This window comes from Pezoporus occidentalis, unplaced genomic scaffold, assembly GCF_034315485.1.
Source record: "Pezoporus occidentalis ecotype Australia unplaced genomic scaffold, CSIRO_AGI_Poc_V1 ctg122, whole genome shotgun sequence".
NCBI classification, from domain to species: Eukaryota; Metazoa; Chordata; class Aves; order Psittaciformes; family Psittacidae; genus Pezoporus; species Pezoporus occidentalis.
In genome coordinates, this window is record NW_026913016.1 from 630,038 (window position 1) to 652,990 (window position 22,953).

A 22,953-nucleotide genomic window follows, 5' to 3' on the forward strand; every position below is an offset into this window, starting at 1 on the left:
AGCTTGGCTAGGAACTAGTCTAACACCTTCAGTCTCTGGGGTGAGCACAAAATCCGTAAGTGGTGCTTTTGAACATCTGCCAACATTTGCATTGACAGAGCAAAGTAAGCTTAAAAAGCTCCCTGATCCACATCTGAGATCTACATCAAGGTGAATTTTCAAGGTGCAGCGTGACAGGGAATTAGGACCCACCTGAGACCACTGCTGGCTAACTTAGACTTTCCCAAATCTCGTGGCACCTAAGCCCCTGGATAGATGTCCTTTTCTAGCTGTGGTTGTGCTGGATGTTTTCATTACCATCCCATCTGTTTCCCCATCTGCCAAGGTCTGCCTGCAGAGTGGCTTGTGTGTGCTTCCTAGTCCCATTCAGTCACTGAGAAACATAGACACTTGAAACAGGAGGCCTCTGTTCACGCAGTCCATATGGACTGAAGCAAGGTGGAAATGACCCATAAACACCACGGTGGCAGATTTCAAGGGCAGAGCTGTTTGGGAGGGAGCTGTGACATGTGGCAGGAAGCAGTGTGGGGTGTGACAGCCAGAGGACAGCTATGGCCTTGGTGTTCACTCAGGAGATGCCCCAGTAACTTGGGCTGCATCTTACCTGCAGCCAGCAGAGACTGCTTTAGGCATTGCAGTAGCAGTCTGATGACATCTCCATCACATGGCACTTGGTGATAATCATTCTAGGACTAATAGGCAGGCTGTTCTCATATACAGAAGGTGAGAGATTGAAATATGCAGAAAAGTTAGACACTGATCACATTTTATTTTCCTGAATGTGTTTTGAGAACATCTCTTTCACCATATAAGGTTATCTTTGTTGCCTGGATGGTTTCCCACACTGACCTTCTTAAACGCCCTGCTTTCTGGAGAGTACTGTTTCCTCCATTTTATAACATAATTCTGTATTTTGGTTTTTGCCTGGCTTTGAGTAAATGAGGTTGGCTGCCACCTCACCCTGCACCTGATGAGCTAGATCCTGAGTGACTGCTTGGGATATTTTAGAAACAGTCACTGAATGACTCAGCTTCCGAGGGGAGTTTATTACATATCTGACTAATAAAAAGCTCAATAATTCTGAAGAAATCTCAGAATATCATGAAGAATCAAAGATTTTCATCATAAAATGATGAGTGGATATCACCTATTCAACAGTTAAGAGCCTAGATTATTTCTGAATCTTAAGTCCCATAAAATGCGTAGATGATCAAGGACATAGCAGAGTGTAAACCACCCCTCTGGGCTGCAGTTACTCCCCATTCTGCCTTCGTTTCTATTCCCTTTTGCATTTTTGGCTCCATGACAGCCCAGTTTCAAGACAGAAGAGCATGAGGGAATGACTCATCTTTGTTCTTCCTTCCTCACAAACCCACCTCCCCTCCAGTCCTTCACAGGCATACTGCCCATAAAAAAAGGGCCACATAGAAGCAAAAATTTAGACTCTCTTTCCCCTGTTCAGCATGTCCTATAGGCTAGTTCAAGTGTCCTCATGGGCTGAGCACTGCCTGGTGGGAGTGCCAGTCAAGAAGCCTGTCTACCACACAACCCGTATAGGCCACGTGGGGCATCTCAAACACACATCTTGCTATTACATGCTCTACAGGGCCAGTTGTCTCTGCACAGCAATATTGTGTCACCCTAAAGCAGGGTGAGCTGCTGTTTGAGGACACTTTGTTTTCTGGCGCATCCCTCCATAGCTGCAGTCTCACCGGGCAGGTTGTCATCGCTTCACACCTGAGCAGAGGGTCCTGAAAGCTGCCTGAAACCCATCTAAGTCTTGATGCACACGCACAGCCCAACAGACTCATGTTAGCTCATCAGCTCATGGCACATTGATGCATTTGCACATCAGCTCCAGTAGCTCAGCAGCGCCATGGCCACAGGGACTGTGCATGGCAGACATAGCAATACCCAGCACCAGGGAGCTGGAGTGAGACATCAGTATCCTAGACAACCCAGATGCATATTTTTCCAGGCACTCAGTCCATGTTTTGTTGTCTTCAGGCACTAACTTCCAGTGGCAGAGTTTCACTTTCTTCATGCCAAAAGATTTTTGGTAAAAATGGATCTATCAAACAAACAGAAGGGATTATCTCCATTGAAGATTTTAGTGCTGTATGTCTTCAACATGGCAGCTTAGCCTACTAACACATATCTATCTCCAGAGACTAAAATCGCCTACATTCATTTTCTGTGCAATCCAGGGAAAGGAAAAAAAAAACAGCATCCAATGCTAGTACCTCATCTGTTGTCAGCCATAAGGCTGCATAGATGGGAAGATGAAAGTGACAGCTGCATGAAGAAGAAGGAAGAACCAGGGGCAATTTTAAGAGGGGCTATTCAGAAACGAAAAGCACAGAAGGTTTTCAAGCTGTTTCTTTTGCATCATTAGTAATGACATCTTTTTTAATTGCCTGCGGTCCTTTCTTAATTGTTTGATGTTCCTCATTAGGATATGGTTGAGGGCAGAGGAACATTAATATATAGCTGGACAGAAAAAAGACATCTAATGTTTTATGTAAAATAAACTGCTCCTTTCTGAGTCTGAAGCACTAAACCTGAAAAAGTCTTTGCTAGCCCCTCCAAAGGCAGCTGGGGGCCTTGGGAAGAATTGATCATCTCCAAAAGCTGTGGAGCCAATGGCAGCTGGGAGCATTAGTGCTCTTCCAGGAGATGAATCGATCCAGTCCTTGACTCTGAAAAGACTGAACCAGAGCAGGACAAAACAGCAAACACTTTCTAAGGCCATCATCTAAAGTCCACTGAAGCCATTGGAAAGAATAATACCTTTTGGGATTAAAACCTAAATAAGACAGTCTCAGGAAGTGTGACTAGAAAGAAAGAACTTTTTTTTTTTCACTTCAGCTAGCTAAAAGCCTTTCAGATCTAAAATGTGCAAGGTTGTCAGCATGCCAGGTATGTTCTGTCTTCTCTGCATTGTGTATCTATCTTTCAAAACCTCTCGCTCAAATTCCACAGCCATTTACTAACTACCATGATGCTGAAGTGACCTTCTGCTTGCATTATGCATTTTGAGTAATCACCATCTGCAATTGTGATCTTTATTATTTCTGGTTTGTGTGTTAGACATCACAGGGTTGCAAACTGATGGGATAATGAAAGTGCATAATTTTCAGGATTTGGCAATGAATCTAGTTATCATCTCTGCTTCAAGATTTGGTCTCCTAAAGACTTATAATTTGTATATGTTGGCACATGTATGCAATTCCACAGTTCCCCGTGCACACAGCTCTGTGTTTTGATCTGTGTTTACCTCATATTAAATGTTCTGCAAATCCTGTGTTATTTTGCTAAACTGTCCCTTCATACAAATACAGGAACCTGAAGTAAAACAAGCTTCTTTTCTTTTCTTTTTTCTGACCCTTTACAATATCCCTGACTACGATTCTATGACTCAACAGCTGGATAAAGCCCAGCAACAATGTACTAAAATCAGAATGACAAGGTGTAGGTGATTTACATCTTATACCCAATGGCTAACCACTGCTGTAAGATACAACCTGCAAGACTTCCACGCAAACTCCAGCTACCACCAAATCCACTTTCATATCAATGTAATCATTGCTAATACTTAGCAAAAACATTATCACAGACAACAATGTGCCTCACCGCAATTCCATTCCCTAATCACAGCATCTTGATGCAATTAATAGAATCATAGAATCAGAATAGTTAGGGTTTGAAAGAACCTTAAGATCATGTAGTTCCAAGCTGCCCACCATGGGCAGGGACACCTTCCACTAGACGAGGTTGCTCAAAGCCCTGTCCAGCCTAGCCTTGAACACTGCCAGGGATGAGGCAGCCACAGCTTCTTCGGGCAACCTGTGCCTGTGTCTCACCACCCTCAGAGTAAAATATTTCTTCCTCATATCTAACCTACACCTCACCTGTATAACTTTGAAACCAAATTCCCTGTTTTTACTGTAGTCATATAATCATAGAATCATAGAACAGTTAGGGTTGGAAAGGACCAGTCACTTTCTTACCCAATGCATTTCTAGTGCAATTTCATGCACTCTCTTTATGTGGGGAGGGTTGTGTATGTCCATATACAACAAGTGTAAGTGCAGTTGCATGTATGCATTTATATGCATGCACTCACAGAAGTGCATTCAGATACAAGCCCTTACAGAGGACCCATCTGGGTGCAGATGCATTTGTAATATAAATGCATATGTACATACAAATGTTCAATAAAAAGGTTGAACTCAATCATTAAGGCTAAATTTTCTAGGCCAGAATTTAGGGAGCACGTGGGGCACGAGTTCCTCGCTATTTTTATCTGAGGTTGGTGGGTTTTATCTGCCAGAGGTTCTTCTCCCTGAAGCACATCCTACCCTGCCACACACTGGAAAGCTGCTGTACTGATTAATGCAGTTGCTGCCCTTTATTGTAGAGGTTTAAATATGAACTCTGGGTTTCTTTGCAGAAGACAAGAGAAGCCCAAGGTGTGCTGCCACCCCACATGTGCCTGGGCACCAAGTCCATGGGCACCCATCTTTGTGGCTGGTTGTCACCAGATGAACTTGTTCACCAGCATAACTAGTGCTTGGGACCAGACTGGAAAGGTCTGAGCAGCCTGACATGGGCTGGCTATGCAACCAAGTGCCTGTCAGTCAAGATTGCATGGGGGTTTACAGCAAAACGGGAAGATAGCTCACTCCATCTTGATTAAACTACCTCATGTTTTGCTTTCAGAATCCTCAGTGCAATGAGGACAAGCTGAGCAGAGGCTGATTGGACTTCTGTTGCAGGGAGAAAATAAAGGGAAACACATGATTTAATTCAGTTCTGTTTGGCAAACATGCTTCTTCCACTTTGTTGTTGTTGCTACAAGACCAAAGCTGTAATTCTCTTGAAATCCAGAGCATGCCACCAGAGAAGAATTAGCACAATAGTTTTAGCTTTATGTAGCACTCCCAATACTCAGAGACTGAGTCCTTACAAGAGAATAAACAAAATGAAGTAAACTGTTTGTTCAGCATGTTCCAGCACCCATCCATCTGCCTCCCTTTGTACTCACAGTCCCTCAGCCACAACTTTTCTTATCCACTACCATCAAAAATATGACTCATTTTTCACATAATAGATTGGGAGAAAAGTAGAGAAGTTTTTGTACATAATAAAGCTTTCTCTTGCCCAGCTCTTATTTTACTTCTCATTAAAAAGAATAACATGATGAAAATGTACTTTTTCTAGCTCTGGTTAGCTGCAGCAGGACTCACTGTCTATGCCACAATTAGCTCTGCTTGACTTTTCACAGAACCAGGCAAATGAAGCTTTGGTGTAGTTAATTCTAGGACAAGGAATTTGTCAAATTCCAGGCCACAAGGCAGCTGTTAGCACAGTTTATACAACTGGTGAATTTGGTGAATGGGGGGAAGTGTCCTCCCCTCTGCCCAGACATTTTGTAAGTTCAGCTAGCACACTTTCATGGCTGCAAAACCTAAGTCACTCCGAAGTGAGACTTCAGCACTGGCCAAAATGTCTGCCTACGTGGCTCTATCAGGTTTTGAATCTATGTTGCATCACCATTAAAATCATATCCCCCAGTAGATGAAGTGGTTCCCATGAGGAGGGTCTACCCTGATGGTGGCATCTTCACTAACCATCCCTTTTCCACGGCATCATGTTACACTCTGCTAGCAACAAGGCTGATGCTGTATTCCCATGTTACGGCTGTGTTTGCCTAGCACGTTTCTCCCTGCTCTTGCTTTCCACATGCTAGACTAGATTTAACAACGCCTAGTCTGGCTGATAGACAAGAGGCAAAACACACAGCAGGCAGCCAGCAGATTTCCAATTCAGATGAAATCTCACAGCTTTCTTCACACAAATCTCGCATTTTCCCACAATTTGACCCTCATATGCATCACACAAGCATTGCTGTTGCAGGAATCTCACTTGTGTTAGACCAATTTCCCTGCAATGAGAACATCACTTGCCAAACAGATGGGGGAGTGGTCTAGGTCCCCTCTTAAGTCTGCTGGGACCACTAACCCACATGTGCACCACGTGTGGCACCGTGCTAGGGTTAGGAAGGCTCTTAGCAGTGTAAACTATGTCTCTGAACAGCAAACTGATCTTTCGCATTTCTCAGTGCTGAGCAGTGTAATTTTTCTTAGTTGCTGCAATCACTGGTACCCATGCACAGGCGATGAGTATGACTGAGGCTCATAACATCTGTTTGAGATGCTCAAACTTTGCCAGGTTATTTTGTGATGCCAAAGTTAGTCTAGAAAGTCACAGGCTTATGTAAAGAGGAAACAAGATGAAGTTAATATGCTTTAAAATCATGGCAGCTATTTATCTTTTAGATCTTAACATTACTTGACAGGACTACATGATACAGTCTCTAAAAAACATCACTCAGGAAAGCTCTAAAAAACAACACCTTAAATACATCTTTTGCACTTCATTTGCTCTGTTCTACACTTTCATTTCCTAGGCATGTCTTAAGTGTGTTCAGTAGGATAATAACCATAATTCCTATGAGATAGCTAAATTACTTCTAGCAAATTTGTATCAGCATATTATATTGTATTAGGATCATTATGTTACAATTTAAACTTTTAATTTCACCACTAATCAAAGGCAATCTTCCTGTCGTGGTTTAAGTCCAGCCAGCAAGTACCACACAGCCACTCGCTCACTCCCCCCAGTGAGAGGGGGATGAGAACTGGGGAAAGGTAAAACCTTTGGGTTGAGGTAAGAACAGTTTAATAACGAAAATATAGTTAATAATAGTAATAATAATAATAGTAATCATAGCAACAACAATAATGGCAGTAGTAGTGCTAGTAACTAGTACATGTCATTGTAATTATAATGAAAAGGGAGATAGCAACAAGAGAGAGGGAAATCAAGCCCAAGACAGACAAATGATGCACAATACAATTGCTCACCACCCACTGACCAATGACCAGCTCATCCCTGAGTAGTAATCATCCACAAGCAGTGATCATCCCTCCTAGCCAACTCCCCCATGCTTTATATAATGAGCATGAGATTCTACGGTATGGTAAAACTCTGGTTAGCTCACATCATGTGTCCTGTCTCTGCTCCCTCCCTGCTTCTTGTCCCTCCTCAGTGGCAGAGCATGAGAAACTGAAAGGTCCTTGGTCAGGGTAAGTGCTACATAGCAACAACTAAAACATCGGTGTGTCAATCAGCATTATTCCCAGACTAAAGCACTGTACCAGCTGCTAGGATAAAAATTAACTCTATCTCAGCTGAAACCAGGACACTAGCAAAAAACCCAGATATTCTAATTTAATAAGAGTACCATGTCTTACTTTTCTAATAATCAAGCCTTCTCACTACGATCTCTGTAGGTAATAGGGTAGTTTCTACATATCAGTGCAGCAGCGCCATTCCCTTTTGTCAAACTTCCTAGGTTTATGTATCCTCTGCTTGCATATCCACAAAGCTTAAGTACTTCAGTAGGATCAGCAGCATTCTGTATTCTTCAGATACATCCCTAGAAAATTCTGCTTCCCTTTGACTGGCAATCGTGAAAACATCTGCTAGTGTAGGCAAACTGGCTGTGGGAACTGCATGCTCCCACTTCAGGGATGTCTTCTGCTTTTCATTTTTCATCTCTCTAATGCACAGATCCATAACTTGTACTGCTGAAACATATTACAACTGGAATTGCCGAAGTGCTAAAATAAGCCAAAAACTGAAAGCACAATTTTACCATGTCAAGAGTTTATAAAGGGCAACAGAGGCTCTTCTCTGTTTGATATGGCAAATCGTAGTAAAGCAAACACAATATTTTAAAATGAAAGCTTCCTTTGCTTTAGCATAAGAAACCTTAGCCATAGCTAAGGTCAAATTATATTTGGCTGTTTCTTGAGATACAATACACAATGTCTGCAGACCATAGCTATAGAAACAAAAGGATTTTGCTTCCTTTTATGCAGCTGTTTAATGGAAGAAAAAAGACTGAGCTAGTGATGAAGAGCTGGCCATCATAGAATCATAGAATAGTTAGGGTTGGAAAGGACCTCAAGATCATTTAGTTCCAACCCCCCTGCCATGGGCAGGGATGCCTCACACTAAACCATATCACCCAAGGCCTCGTCCAACCTGGTCTTGAACACTGTCAGGGATGGAGCATTCACAACCTCCCTGGGCAACCCATTCCAGTGACTCACCACCATAACGGGAAAGAATTTCCTCCTTATATCCAATCTAAACTTCCCCTGTTTAAGTTTTAACCCATTACCCCTTGTCCTGTCACTACAGTCCCTAATGAAGAGTCCCTCTCCAGCATCCCTACAGGCCACCTTCAGATACTGGAAGGCTGCTATGAGGTCTCCATGCAGCCTTCTCTTCTCCAGGCTGAACAGCCCCAACTTTCTCAGCCTGTCTTCATACAGGAGGTGCTCCAGTCCCCTGATCATCCTCGTGGCCCTCCTCTGGACTTGTTCCAGCAGTTCCATGTCCTTTTTATGTTGAGGACCCCAGAACTGCACACAATACTGCAAGTGAGGTCTCATGAGAGCAGAGGAGAGGGGCAGGATCACCTCCTTCGACCTGCTGGTCACGCTCCTTTTGATGCAGGCCAGGATACGGTTGGCTTTCTGGGCTGCGAGCGCACACTGAAGCCGGCTCATGTTCATTTTCTCATCAACCAACACCCCCAAGTCCTTCTCCACAGGGCTGCCCTGAGTCTCTTCTTTGCCCAACCTGTAGCTGTGCCTGGGGTTGCTCCAACCCAGATGTAGGACCTTGCACTTGTTATGGTTAAACTTCATAAGGTTGGCATCAGCCCACCTTATGTATCAACACACTGTTGGATGACCATCAGGCAGTGCTTGTGTTCATCAGCAACATGAAAGACTATAGCTAGAAAGCAGTGTCTACCTTCGTAATACACAATGGTAGCCTTACTTAAAAGAGTTATAAGCTCTACAATAAGAATTGTGGCTGCATCTCAGCCACTGTGTGTGTGCCTGGGGAAAAGCTCCTTCTGGTATCAGAAAAAAAAAAGGAGAGAATAAATCTTTATCCTGAAGGCCAGGTTTGGGGAGATCAAACCTATGGATGGACACACACATTCTTCACTGCAAGAGAAAATCAGACGCCAAGAAAGGTCACAGAGAATCAGTCAAAATGCTCAGTTTGCCTGGCACCCTGCCTGTGACAGGGACAAATCAAGGATGCCTGTGAAGCAGTTCAATAAAAAGTCAAGTATGTAGTGATGCTTCCCCAGAACAGTCTTTCAGCTGTCAACAATTCTTGCTTAAGGATTTGCTGCAGAACTGCTTGGAGATTTAATAACCCTTCATGAGGTTTCTTCAATGAATTTGACCGTGTCAACCCTTGACAATCACAACATCTTGCACAGAAGAGTTCCTTTGCCAAAGTACATATCATGGAAAATATGTGCTGCAGAATTATATCATGTACATTCTACATATGTACATACATACATTAGAACTACCTCCATAAAAATCACACCCTGTCATCTTTTTTGAACCTTCTGATTACTATGTTTCTTTGAGACTCCATGCTACTTCTATTGAAAAGGGGAAGGAAAAAAATTGTTCCTTCCTACATTCCTTCCAGCCACCAGAAAAAGGTGGCTGGTTCAAAATGAGGATATACCTAGAGAAGTATTCAGTCTCCAGCTGGGTTGACAGAGAAATGTGGGAACAACAAATTTACATGCTAATTCCCCTTAGTACCTTACAAGTATTTTTAGCTAGAGAATTTTGTTTGTTTATTCTGAATATGGCTCAAGCTGACTTCATTTGTTCCTCCTTGAGCCTGTACAGAAAGCACGGTGCATTTGGAAAACAACATACACCTTTCCAGCATTAACATGGATGAAAGGTTTCCTTTTATTGCCAAACTCGATGTGAGTACAATCAACGTGTATTCAACCTTTCCAGGCCACACACAGTTTTGTAGACCTTTGCCACATCCTCCTGTCATCTCTGGCAAGCTGAAGGGTCCCAGCCTACACACCCATCCAGTGTATGGAAGCCGGGTTGTGCGCATTGGTCATTTTTAACTGTAAACTTTATCTGAGTTAATACCCACTGAGGGGAGCTCTATGCTGCACAGAATGTTAAAAACACAGGTGCATTGTAGATTTACACAGTGGCATAGTAACATGTTTTTTTTTGTCTGCTCCTGAACTCAAAGCTGAGGTGTTCATATAATGAGCTCTCAGTTTTGACAGGTAGCAGTGATCTCAGAGCCCCCCATCTTATTTATAAAGCTAAAACTGCTGGACAAGGAGGCTTCTGATGTGCATCATTTTGCATCTGTCTCTACTAAATTTCATGTGTCATTTAATTGCTCTGTTATTCATCCTCACATGCTGCTTTTGCAGTTCTGCAGTCAACCCTCAGAATAGCAAAGTATTCTGCATATCACCTTCATATTTTATCTCCTCTTTTCCAGATAATAATCTAGATGGCATGATGGGATGATCATTATATGGAGCAATGAAGTTCCAGCAAAGACCACTGAAACACACCTGCAGGAACCTCTTTTCACTCTAAAGATCGATCATTTGCTTCTACCCTCTCTCTCCTGATTACTCCCCCAAGGATCTCCCTTTCTATCCAATAGATGCTCAATTGCTTTAAAGGCCCCTTTAGATTTAGATTTTTTAATATTTTTGATCATCACCAGGTATGCTGAATCCAGATCTCCTTTATTTTCATAATTTTTCGTTCAGAGGAGTCCAATGTATTTGCATGACACAATTTCCCTTGAAAAATTTCTTCCTTGCTACAAAAATGTTCTTCCTCAATATGTCTGGTTTATTCATCTATCCACTAATTCTCAATCGTACTTTTAACAGTGTTACTAGTAATTTGCCCAGTACATATGCCAGGTTTCCAAATTAGTGTCTCAATTTTTCACATTAACTATCTTTCATTCCTCCGGTACTAAGGCAGCTGTAAGTGCAAAGTTATATATTACCATAAGAAATTCAGCAGTTTCTACCTGGAGCTCCTTTGGTGCACTTTGGACAAAAACTATCAAGTAACAGGGGCTCATTAATGCTTATTCTGCCTGATTGTTCCAAGACCTTTTTAGTTAAAATTGAGATATGTTCATGATAAAGCCTCTAAGAAGTGCTATCCAGCCTCCTCCTCAGCGGACAGATCCAAAAGGTACAAATACATTCATTTTTTCTGTCTGTGGCTTTTTCTTTCCTACATCTTTCACGCTTTGATTATTTTTGCACTTAATTGCAGCTTACATACAGAATCATAGAATCATAGAATGGTTTGGGCTGGAAATGACCTTAAAGATCATCTAGTTCTAACCACCCTGTCAGGGGCAGAGACACCTCCCACAGGACTGGGTTGCTCAAGGCCCCATCCATCTGCCAGGGACAGACCATTAACAGCTTCCTTGCGTGGCCTGTTCAGTGCCTCACAACAAGGAAAGATACCTTTCCATTCACCCTATTTGGGGATGACTTCATTTATTCAAAGGAACCCTTCTTGTTTTTAATAGCATTCCTTCCAATGATGTTTCTCTATGCTGCCTTCCTTCTGTGCTTTCTCAAATATTTTTCAGTTAGAAGAAGGCATTTGCTTTGTTCCTCCACTATGGTATCCTTAACTGGTCCCAAAGTTGTGTGCAGAGATTCAATGCCTTTGTAAACACATTCTTAATAAACACCCTCATTTTTGTAAGTTCCCCTTTGTGAAATCTAATAGCTATAAGGGGGTTTTACTTATTTCTTTGGGCTTTCTTGCTTCTTTTGGTCCTGAAAATGTAAATTCAAGTCATGGTAACACGACATGTAAATTCATGGTCACAACTACAAAATGGCTCTTCTACAGTAACAATCACTGTATGCTAATGTTGTTCCTTCATGAAGTCCTGGGCAATCTACTTCAGTTGACCCTGCCTCAAGCAGGACTGGACTAGACAACATCCAAAGGTGCTTGCCAGCTACAACTATTCTGTGATTTTGCAATGTAATAGTATCTAATAACAATAAATACCAGAAAAGAATGTAACGAGTATAATCACACTCATAATATGATCATATAATATTGCATTCTTTATTTTTCCTTCATAAACCCAGTTTTCAATCCACAAAGATTTTATTTCCTTTGTGAACAATTTGTTAACATGATTAATGTTTTCTGTAACACACAACAGAGCTCTTCTATTAGCACAGGTCTCCTTGCTAAAATACGTTGTCTCCTGTATCGTTGTGATTTCCATCACGTTTCTGATATACCTATTATACTGATACCCTCATTAAAATTTTCCACTCTAATCTGTCTGTCCCATTTTCCAGACTTCAGCTGTTCTTTCTATTCCTATTTCCCGTGTGAATATTGCAATATTCTGTCCTGCTCAGTTACAGAGAATTTCCATTGTTTTTTCTCTACTCAATGATACATCTCAAACCACGTGCACTTCTGTTTAAACACTGATCTATGACCTTCTTAAGTGCCAAAAGCATGATTATCTTATGTTTTAAATTAAGTTAATCTGTCTGGTATGTGCTCTCTTTATTCTGGAATTTTCCTGTGGTCCCAAGGAATTTTTATGCCTCTTCTTTGTACCATTTTCTCACACAAGTATCAGAGTAACATCTATTTCTCTTTCCCGTCTTGCACAGGATGCCAGGAACATTTTGGACAGCACAACCAGAGAGATCTTGATACTCAGCTTCCTCCTGAACACAGGTCACAGGTACCAACACCTCTCCAGTATTTCCTAGAAGTTCATTCAGATACATTTTGAGGTTCACTTCGCAAGCAAGTCACTGTTATAAGCTCATCTATTTATATGGGTGATGGTGAAACTGATCACTGCTACAGCTTCTCCTCCCTACAGCAGGTATCTCTGCCTCCAGAGGGCTAAGCTTATAGAAGCAGCCTAATTCTGAGATATATGACTTGGGGGAGGGAAGGGGGAAAGGCAGCTACTTCCTTCTGATTAGGAAGGGAAATACAACTATATCAGGACACTCCTGGAAAAGATTCAATTTCTCATGATTTTCACCACCTTAAGGTAGAAATATTTCAGTATTTACTCCTGAAGGATTTATTTAAGGCCTTAATAAAGGGCTTAATTCCTTAATTTAAAGACATTAACTTAAATTGCTAAACCTGAAAGGTATATGTCTGATGTAGGAGAATCTGGTTTTATGGGAGCATTAGTAGGCCACACCTGGTCCATGCTGAAAATGAAATTCCTTCCTAAGCGAGGTTAAAACTGCATGGAAAAAAAAGGAAGATACCCACGAGGAAATTTTAAGACAGAAGATTTTGAGGGTATGAGGATCAGTTGAGACGTATTTAGTGTTTGTCAGACTGTAACCAAAAGGGCCCAGAAGGTAGGCAGAGATCTCTTCTACTGGCATTGTTAATCAATAGATAAAGACAGGCTGAGCAGCAAAGCACACAGATCAACACTAAAACCTGAACTGACAGAGGTGAGGAATTCTCTTGTAGGAATTACGGTTTATTCGTAGCAATGATCCTCACTTATGTATGGAAAAGTATTAATAAAATGCAGAGATCAATAGAAAGAGGTGGACTGCTACTAACACAGTTATGAAAGAATACTGAGTCTTCAGAGGCTTGTTTGTTTTCCAGGGCCTAGGCTGATAAAGCTGGGCTTGGCAAAACCTTGGATACTACCATTCAAACTAGTCCTGGGAGCCGATGAGGCCTTTGGTGCCCAGATTAATTAATAAGGGGGAAGAATCAAGAGTCAGGTCCTTAGAAGGTTTGAGTCTCCAGCTGCTGCACAGATAAAATTCAGTAACCAGGAAGACAAGACCCAAGGCATGCAAATTATTGGTGGTGATGTCTTAAATCAAGAAACAAAGGAAAGAATGGTTTTGTTAACAGGTTTCATCCAGCTGTGGGAAGAGTATCAAAGAAAGTCTGCAAAAAAGAAAATAGTATCTAAGCACAGACTAACAGAGAAGGATTGCTGTGGTGCAGCAGCAGGAAGGAGGTCCTGACAAAATGTGATGCCCAGTAGGGACAGACACAAGGAGTCATTGGAAAAGTAAGGACATGGTCCCCTCATGTTGACTTTACCACCATGCACTGGGAATTGGTGCTGGCTCCTGGCTGGCAGAGCTGTTCATGGAAACTGGACAGGACTGGGAGCATCTAGTGAGCAAAAACATACTTTCAGTGTCTGAGACAGGAGAAGACTGGCAACAGGTTCAGCAGCATACTGTGTCCCCTGAAAACGATCCCTCAGATCTTTTCAAATAAAGGAAGAGGAGGCTCTGGCAGCAACTACCAATGGCTCTGTGTATTTAAGATTTGAAATGAGCAGTAAACAGTAGTAGTATTTACAGTAGAAAAAAAGTAAACCTTCAATGTTACTTACTGGAAAAATCCCCATTGGGAAATCTGACAAATAGAGATCCCTGGGAAGACCAACAGTCTCTGAAACAGCTATTTTAAGAAACAGAGACTACAATTATAAGACTGAAATAACACATGCCCAGAGATGTTCTCAGACACCAGAAATGTTCCCAGATGGTCTGCAATGTTATATGGTTAAAACAATCTGGTACTGGGAGTGCCAATGTGTGTTCTCCCAATTTCCATGTGTGATTTGGAAGTTATCAGGGTCATTGCAATAAGTCGTTTGGAAAAGAGAGAGGGTTAGAAAGATTAAAAGGGTCAAACTTCTGCAATATGGGCCTGAGCCGTTCAGTTCAATATGAGAGAATGGTTCAGCATACTTATTGCTAGTATAGCTGTAGCCATAGGAATTGCAGTCAATCCAGGAAATGACCTAAAGAATGGGAATAACTAAAAACTATTAGAGCAGACCCATCTTACTTGGTAATTCAAAGATTCAGGACAAGAGCTGAAGCACAAACTGGTTGGTAAACAGCAGATTCCTGAGTAAATAAAAAATTAATTTATGCGAAAACAGACAAATATGAATCAAGAAAAGGGCTCCTTGACCACAAAATAAATTTTCCCTTCCTGAAGAAGGGAAAAGATACTGAAAACTGTACTAACAATTGCTTACTGAGCAAAGGCACCCACACTAATTATAAGGAACCAATCATTTCTAATTTTGATACAAATATCTCACCCAAGGGAGTAGATAACAAAATGATTCTACAAAACCACTGCCACCTGGCAGGGTACACATTCTGATTCAGCAGTAATGGCAGTTGAAGCATTTCCCATGAAAGGCAAAACTATGTGAAGATGTCCAGAAAAAAGAGACTCTGCCAAAGGAGATGCTTTTGTGGGAGACATTACTTAATTGTACCTCAAATTGTACCCTGCAGAGAAGGACTTGGGGGTGCTGGTTGATGAGAAAATGAACATGAGCCAGCTTCAGTGTGCACTCACAGCCCAGAAAGCCAACCATATCCTGGGCTGCATCTAAAGGAGCATGACCAGCAGGTCCAGGGAGGTGATCCTGCCCCTCTGCTCTGCTCTCGTGAGACTTCACCTGGAGCATTGTGTGCAGTTCTGGTGTCCTCAACATAAAAAGGACATGGAACTGTTGGAACAAGCCCAGAGGAGGGCCATGAGGATGATCAGGGGACGGGAGCACCTCCCGTATGAAGACAGGCTGAGAAAGTTGGGGCTGTTCAGGCTGGAGAAGAGAAGGCTGCGTGGAGACCTCATAGCAGCCATCCAGTATCTGAAGGGGGCCTATAGGGATGCTGGAGAGGGACTCTTCATTAGGGACTGTAGTGATAGGACAAGGGGTAATGAGTTAAAACTTAAACAGGCGAAGTTTAGATTGGATATAAGGAAGAAGTTCTTTACTGTAAGGGTGGTGAGGCACTGGAATGGGTTGCCCAGGGAGGTTGTGAATGCTCCATCCCTGGCAGTGTTCAAGACCAGATTGGACAGAGCCTTGGATGACACGATCTACAGTGAGGCATACCTGCCCATGGCAGGGGGGTTGGAACTAAATGATCTTGAGGTCCTTTCCAACCCTAACTATTCTATGATTCTAAATTAGTGGTGATGAATGAGTTAGCCAGTCAGTCCCTATTCTCTTTTACCCTCACTGCAACAAACATGCAGAGAGCACCATCAGGGCTATGATATTGTTTAAATCTATTGCAGCACAGAAAACAACACTATCAGACTACCAATAGACAATGTTATAGCTGGTATAAAGGGTGCCTGTTTACACTTCTTTTCTGATGATGCACAAACACTTGTCTGTTGACATAGGTTTTTCCTTGGAGTCTAATTAAACAGTAAGTTCACAGAGCAAAGTGATGGTTAGTCTTACAATACACTCATCTTTGGCTCTCCAGTCTGAGAGACCAAGAATTTTATTTATGCAACCTTCATTTTGACTCCAGAACAAGGCTTGAACTGGTATTTCTGTGCCTCATCTTTGTAACTGCACTTCTGTCAGCTGATGGAGTGATATTTCCTTAATTGGGGTACGTGCACAAACCCAAGGTTACAAGTTGCAAATGGCTTTCTTACAGAAATTATTGTAAAACTCCTAAAAGAAGCTGAAGTACCAGGCTGAGTTATTTTAGAGTGCATCTGACTGTGAAGAACTGGCTATTTGCGCTAAACCAAATCTTTATCTACTGAAGTTCACCTGGATGGTTTTTGTTTGAAGGCTGGTTGTCCTTAGCAACTTATTAGCAGAAGCAACAAAAGGCCTTCAGGAAACAGCTTAATGACTTTCATCTAAGCAATCAGAAAGCTAAACTAGTGTATGCATGGCCAAACAGGAAAAGTTCTCTTTTTAAGGCAAAATTACTTACCTACGCAGTAACAGAACTTCTTTGAAGTGAATCAATATGCATTTATTTCTGGTACACATGAACATCATGGCCTCACCAGTGAGAAAATCATGAAAGTGAATAAAAGGTAAGGTTATTAATTTTGAAATAAGTTTGGGTGCTGTCTCATTAGAGAATCATAGAATTGTTTGAGTTGGAAAAGACCTTTAAGATGTTAGTTAAGACAAACAGACGCTGATTCTGAGATGCAGTATTTTCTTTTTAAATGTATGTTTCTGGTTACTAATGATGGGTAAATTATATGGCACCTTAAATAGTCCCTCCAGTACCGTTCTATTGAAAGTAATAGCTATACTACATCCAGCATGTCAGCTCCCAAGCCACCACAGCGAGACTTGAGGACAACGTCACAAAGGTTTATTACATGTTTGCTCTCTCTCCTTGCCAGGTGCTAATGAAGAGTGATGGGCTTTGCTGGTTTTATTGTAGGTAAGAGATTATATGTCAAGGATGATCTGAGAGGTGACAAGTCCCTGACTGTCAGAAGGAAAAGAGTCTTCAAGCCAGTGCTTTCTACTAGTGTCAGAAAGGAGCCCAAGAGTGTTGCAGCCCCTTGAACCGAATATTCCAGCAGAGCTGGAATGCTCCAAAGAAACTAGAGTGTGGAAGTTCAGTTTTAAAGGACGAAAAATACAGATGGTGGACTTCTTAATGCAGTGCTCCTTGCATTTGAGATCTCCAATTCAAACTATCTCCCTGTGGACAGAGGAAAAAAAATCTGAAAAACAAGTCTCCATGCTGATTTGAGCAAAAAACTGGAAGCAGGGTTAGGATTCCAGGAGATGCATTTCAGTGTATCTGCACTTTTATGAACCAGCAAAATTAACATATGCAGAGACTCCATTAAGAAGTACTTCAACACCCTCTACAGGAACCAGAACTTAAAAAGAAAATAATTTACATCTGCAGTTAATTCTGATGAATTGAGCAGACTGACAAAACAATTTTGAATTACTCAGAACTCTCATTTTTCTGCCCTGGTCAATAAGTGTGCTACATCCTAACAGTTATTACATGTTTTGGTTTTATCTCAGAAAAGATACTGACTTGAAGAATACAAACTTTCCACACCTTTCCACTTGTCATTGCATAGTTCTTCTTTCTCAGCTTTAAGAGAGGATTGTTACCATCGTGCAGTTTCTGAGGAAACTTCTAATGTCAGTGTTTGGAAGTAAATTTAGTCCAAGCTGTCCATGCTATACCTAAAAGTGAAATTTGCCTCTTTGTCCAGCATCTACTAACACTATTGTCAAAAAGTAGGTACAGATTCCGAGTAAAATTCTAATCCCTAACTTATTTTGGAAGGGCTGGGAAGGGCTTACTCCATACTCGTTAACTCATATCATGCCTCAGCACATGAGATCATTGTTTTCACCAAGGTGGCTTCCTCCTATCACAGAAGAAGATGGAACACAAGCTGCTGGCCATCAGGTAATGCAGAGCTCACAGCCAAATGACCAGCACACTGAGGACTTCTTCTAGCATGGAGAAAAGGCCTGAATGCCTTCTGCTTTCTTCCACAGAAGAAGCTTACGAGCTTCAGACCAGAGCAGCACAACCTGGGAGCACCCACAGACACCAGGGACCACTCACCTGGGCTATGGGAGAGAGGGAATGACTGTCCTCTGGGTAAATCCCATTTTGGGTGTGAGGAAGGAACAGCACAGGATTTGCAAACACTAATGCAATGAGTCAGGACACAAGGTGCACATAGTCAAGCAACGCAGATTTTATTTCTGCTTCTGGTGCCAGGCTTAACACCTCTGCACTTGTTATTCAGAGACACTGTGGGCAAAGCCAGGGCCCTTACAGGCATCCTCAGACACCAAGCGCACAAGGGAAGCCTGCCTAGGGCAGCTCAGTAGGAGACAGATAATATCAAGAGAAGATTTGATGGCCCCACAGATCTCACTGTGCCCTTGGCCTGTGGCACAGTGAGGCTTCTGAAAGAGACAAAAGCTTCCCCACATACCCATGTAGTGGGACATGTATAAGTGGGACACCTGTACAACCAACCCACAGTCTAGTGGAAATCACTAGGGCAAAATCAGTTAAGACTGCTCATTTGGGTTTTCTACCTCCATGTGTCCTCTAAATCTGACCAAGTGCTGCAATGCACAGTGCCCCAAAGACCCATCTATCCGGGCTTTCTATGCCAAGACTTAGGGAGGGTGATGACAAACATTCAAGCCAGGACAGGCTGTGGCTGGGAACAGCAGCTACTCAAGCACAAAACGTCTGCAGGCACAACCTGTTGTGAGGTAAATTTAAGTCAGCCATCCCTGTGTGCAGCAGCACTGGGACAGCAGGGATGGCGAAGGGTTTGGTCTGGGGTACTGCCAGCAGCATGGTACTAGTGTAAATACAGCCAGAGTGCCTGGATATGCAGCCACAATGCCCACAGGCTTAAATGCCCCACATAAAATTGGATAATTCGTTAGCCAGAAATCTCTTCCCCTTCTTGTAGCTGGCTTCAATAGCTTTTCTTAACAGATTTCATGTAATGCAAGCCATGGGTTGGCAAAGCCTCCATTAGACAGACCTGTTTGTAGTAAAGCTTCAGTTCATCTTTGAAAAGGTCAGGCTTCTCCCTTGTGTGTTTGGAAGAAGGAGCAATCGTGTTATAAAAACACCAAAAATACCTAAAAACTGACTTGGAATTACTTCTCCAGGAGGTGTCAATCTGCTTGCAAAGTGAATTTGGCTTGTGTGAATAGAGAGAGCATAATTTCAGGCATGCTCCTCCTTGCACTATCTCTTAATGAGCACTTTGGATGCCCATCTGTCATATAATTTTGCCATTTGCTATTTGATTAAGGGGTTTTTAACCTTTCCAGTAATCTGTGTGAGCATTCTTTGATCTCCATTTATATGTACAGAGTTTGTCAAAGTCCCTGCTGGTTCCTGGTAAAGGCAGAAAGCAAGTTCTTACCTGCAGAGTGGTTCATATAACACTTCGCAGTCATCTGGATTAAAACAGTACCTATTGTTTACTGAAGTTGCTTCAGGAATAAAATCCTTAATGAAAGTGTTTTCTGTCTGAACTCAAAACTTGCTTTTATATACACATGTATTCTCTACATGTATTATGTATGTCAAAAGAGAGACCAGGGACTCTTGTTATGCCATATAATTTAAGCATGTGGGCTATTTTCAGGGACACCACAATGTCACTGCAGGATGGCAGAAGACTGTATATTCTCCGTTGCACAAAGGATGTTCAGAGGTGCACATGCAGTTTTATTTGCAGGGTCTGTAGCTCATGGCTTATATAAGCTCATGGCTTACATTGGCTCTAATGCTGAAAGTTAGTTTTGGAAGAAACAAAACAAAACAAAACAAAAATCCCAGAGAGAGACAGATGAGGTGAAGTGAAAACTCTCCAATAACCAGCCAGGAAATGCAGTGATGGGGACCCAGGTAAGCATCCCTCTCAGGGTCTTCTATCCAGTGCAGTTGGTGGCAGCAATGGCGACTGTATTATTTCCCTACAGGTATATGCGCCTTGTTGGGACTCATTTGAACACCCTACTACTTGTTCCTGTTCATGAGGCTCTTAGTGCTGAAGGGAATCTACCCATTAGGTGAAAGCATTGCATGTATTTTATTGGTCTATATTTATTGAGTATTTAAGTTACTTCTTTTTACTTCATTACGAACTATATGTTAGCTTTCTCAAATGCAAACTAAAAGTCTAGAAAATGAGAGGTAAGAAAGAGGGGAAATGCAGTGTCAGTCTCTTGGCAGTGGTAGCTGTTTTCTTTGAAAACCCATCATAACAATATCTGGGTTTGCAGGTACAAAGCCATGAAGAGAGCATGAGAAATGACCAACATGAGGAGCAAGAGCTAACAAGGGAAAACCACTGCTTTAGAAGCTCTGAAATATGCTGCCACAGTAGCTTTAGTGAAATGTTGCAGAGCTGTGAGTAAAAGGCAGGCTGCAGGGCTGCAAATAGCAGAGCCTCAGCAATACCAAGAGTGTGGTGTTGAGGCATTGCAGGCGCAAAGCAACACCCATCTTAGAATTTGGGCAGAAATGCATCAGGTCCAGGGCACTACAGCAATGCCACTTCCTCCCTGCACCACCCAGGCAACTGCTTGCTGCTAAAACAAATCTCAGCATCAGAACAGCAAGTCACAGGTGTTTTCAGTTCAAGGTTGCCGATGGGGAATTAGATTCTGAAGGAAATCAAAATGATAAAAACTGTGATTAATCTTCAGGTATGCTGCAAAATCCTCCTTCTCTCAGCATTCCCACTTGAAAGGCCAGAAAATCCCATTTCTACTGAGGTGTTTTGAATGACACATGCTGTACAAAACCTCGTGACAGATATGGATTTTAAATAGCAGAGCAATATAATAAAAAATGTTAGCCAGGGTGGGTAGACCAATCAAAAAGTTAGTCTAGACTTCACAAAGCAACATCAGTCTAGTAATAAAGAAGTTAGTTAAAAAAAATAGCTCTTTTCAACTAACAGCTCCTTCTCTTGGAGTTTTGCATGATGCATCTGAAAGTAAGAGCCACCAGCTCTTTCTGAAATAGCTGGAGTGTGAGAAAACTCATTTCTTTGTAACCAGAGACATCCATCCTGCAGGAGTAATTGACATTAGGCAGTGAAGTCTTTCAAAACTGTATTGGTATATAGAAAACAAACTGAACTGCACCAGCTACATGTGAAAATCTTTTTTACCACAAAACCTTTTTTGCAGGGAGCTGATCAAGCAACATCCCTGATTTCTTCCTTACATATGAACTGGGATGCCTCAATACACACTGGCTCCATTCTGCTCTTAGAGAGCATCTGTTACTAAAGGGCTGCTCTCCCAAGGGCCCAGAAAAGCAGAAAAATTAGAGTAATATTATTAATCTTCTTTCATATTTCATGTAAACTGGCATGTTCCATATAACAATAATAAAGCATAAAACAGGTGTAAGAGAAATACTAAAATTTAACATCTGTAGAAAGCACCCCTACCATAAAGTCAAGACTGTATGAAAAATAATAGCAGCTTTCAAGAGCTAGCAGAAAGGAATGCAAACCTGGGTCTTGACAAATGCCTATTTCAGTGGTTTACACAAGAAATCATTACATATAATTGTGGAAATAAGAACCATGAAGAGACAGGAGTCATCTCAGTGATGAGACACTGGCGCCATCTAGAAGAGGAATAAAATACACACCATAAAAGTTAAGTGGAGCATAAAAAGCAGCTCAGCCTCATTTACAAACTGTAAAAGGGTATTTCTCATGTGCAGGACTTTTATAAATTACAGGGACACCTTTCAGTGAAGAGTGTTCTCCACTTTTCCAAGCCTTGGTGATAATAAAAATACTTTAAAGTGGTTTTGTCCTGTTCCTATTCATAGTTTTATATGATGTACTCCCTGAACAAGATCCCCCTATGAAGCAGGAATTCTCAGGACTTAAGCAGCAGCTGCTCACCTTCTCCCTGTTTCTGAGAGACCCAAGGGAGGCACTATGTGCGGCTGACAGAGGTGCCCCAAATTACAGCGGGTGTGTGACTGTGGCTTGCTGCTGGGTGGGCTTTGGAGGGTGGGAGTGAATAACGGGATTTTTCTTCCTTTGTCACCTGCAGTAGATCACTGGGGCAGATGAGGAATCATTTCCAGATGGGAGAGCAAAGGTGGGAGAACTGTTCTGGTTTTCCTGGCATGTAACTTTTCACGATGCCCTTATTGTATTCTGGGATTCATGAACATTTTGGACACTGCGAAACATTTGATTTTAACAAAACAGTCACCAATCAGGTGTATACTGGGCATGTGGAATCTCTCCCCATTACATGGGAGGAAGATGTTGCATGACATTCTTGCAATAAGGAGATACAGCAGTAGCTGCTAACAGAATGATACAGGAGAAAGGCCAGACCCAGATGAGAAACAGCACAGCTCAGACGTTGATCATCAGGACCAGATCAGCTATCCAGGATACCCATTAGCTGGGAATTGCCATTCTACAACTGCCACATCTTGAAAGTATCTACCTGAGCTTGTTTCTACACATACCCCTTATTTTGCAGTCCTCCCTTCCCATGTTGTTCTGCTAAAGACAGAAGAACTGACTGCTCTTATTAGCTCTACCTTCAATAAAGAAACTATCTTGTCCCTCCACTATAAATGACCACTCA

General features: G+C 42.0%; 1 protein-coding gene across 1 annotated transcript in view; it reads right to left on the minus strand.

Moving 5' to 3' along the window:
* RB1 (RB transcriptional corepressor 1) overlaps nt 1–22,953 on the minus strand; it is a 217,540-nt gene that overhangs the window by 62,370 nt on the left and 132,217 nt on the right. The window lies entirely within an intron of this gene.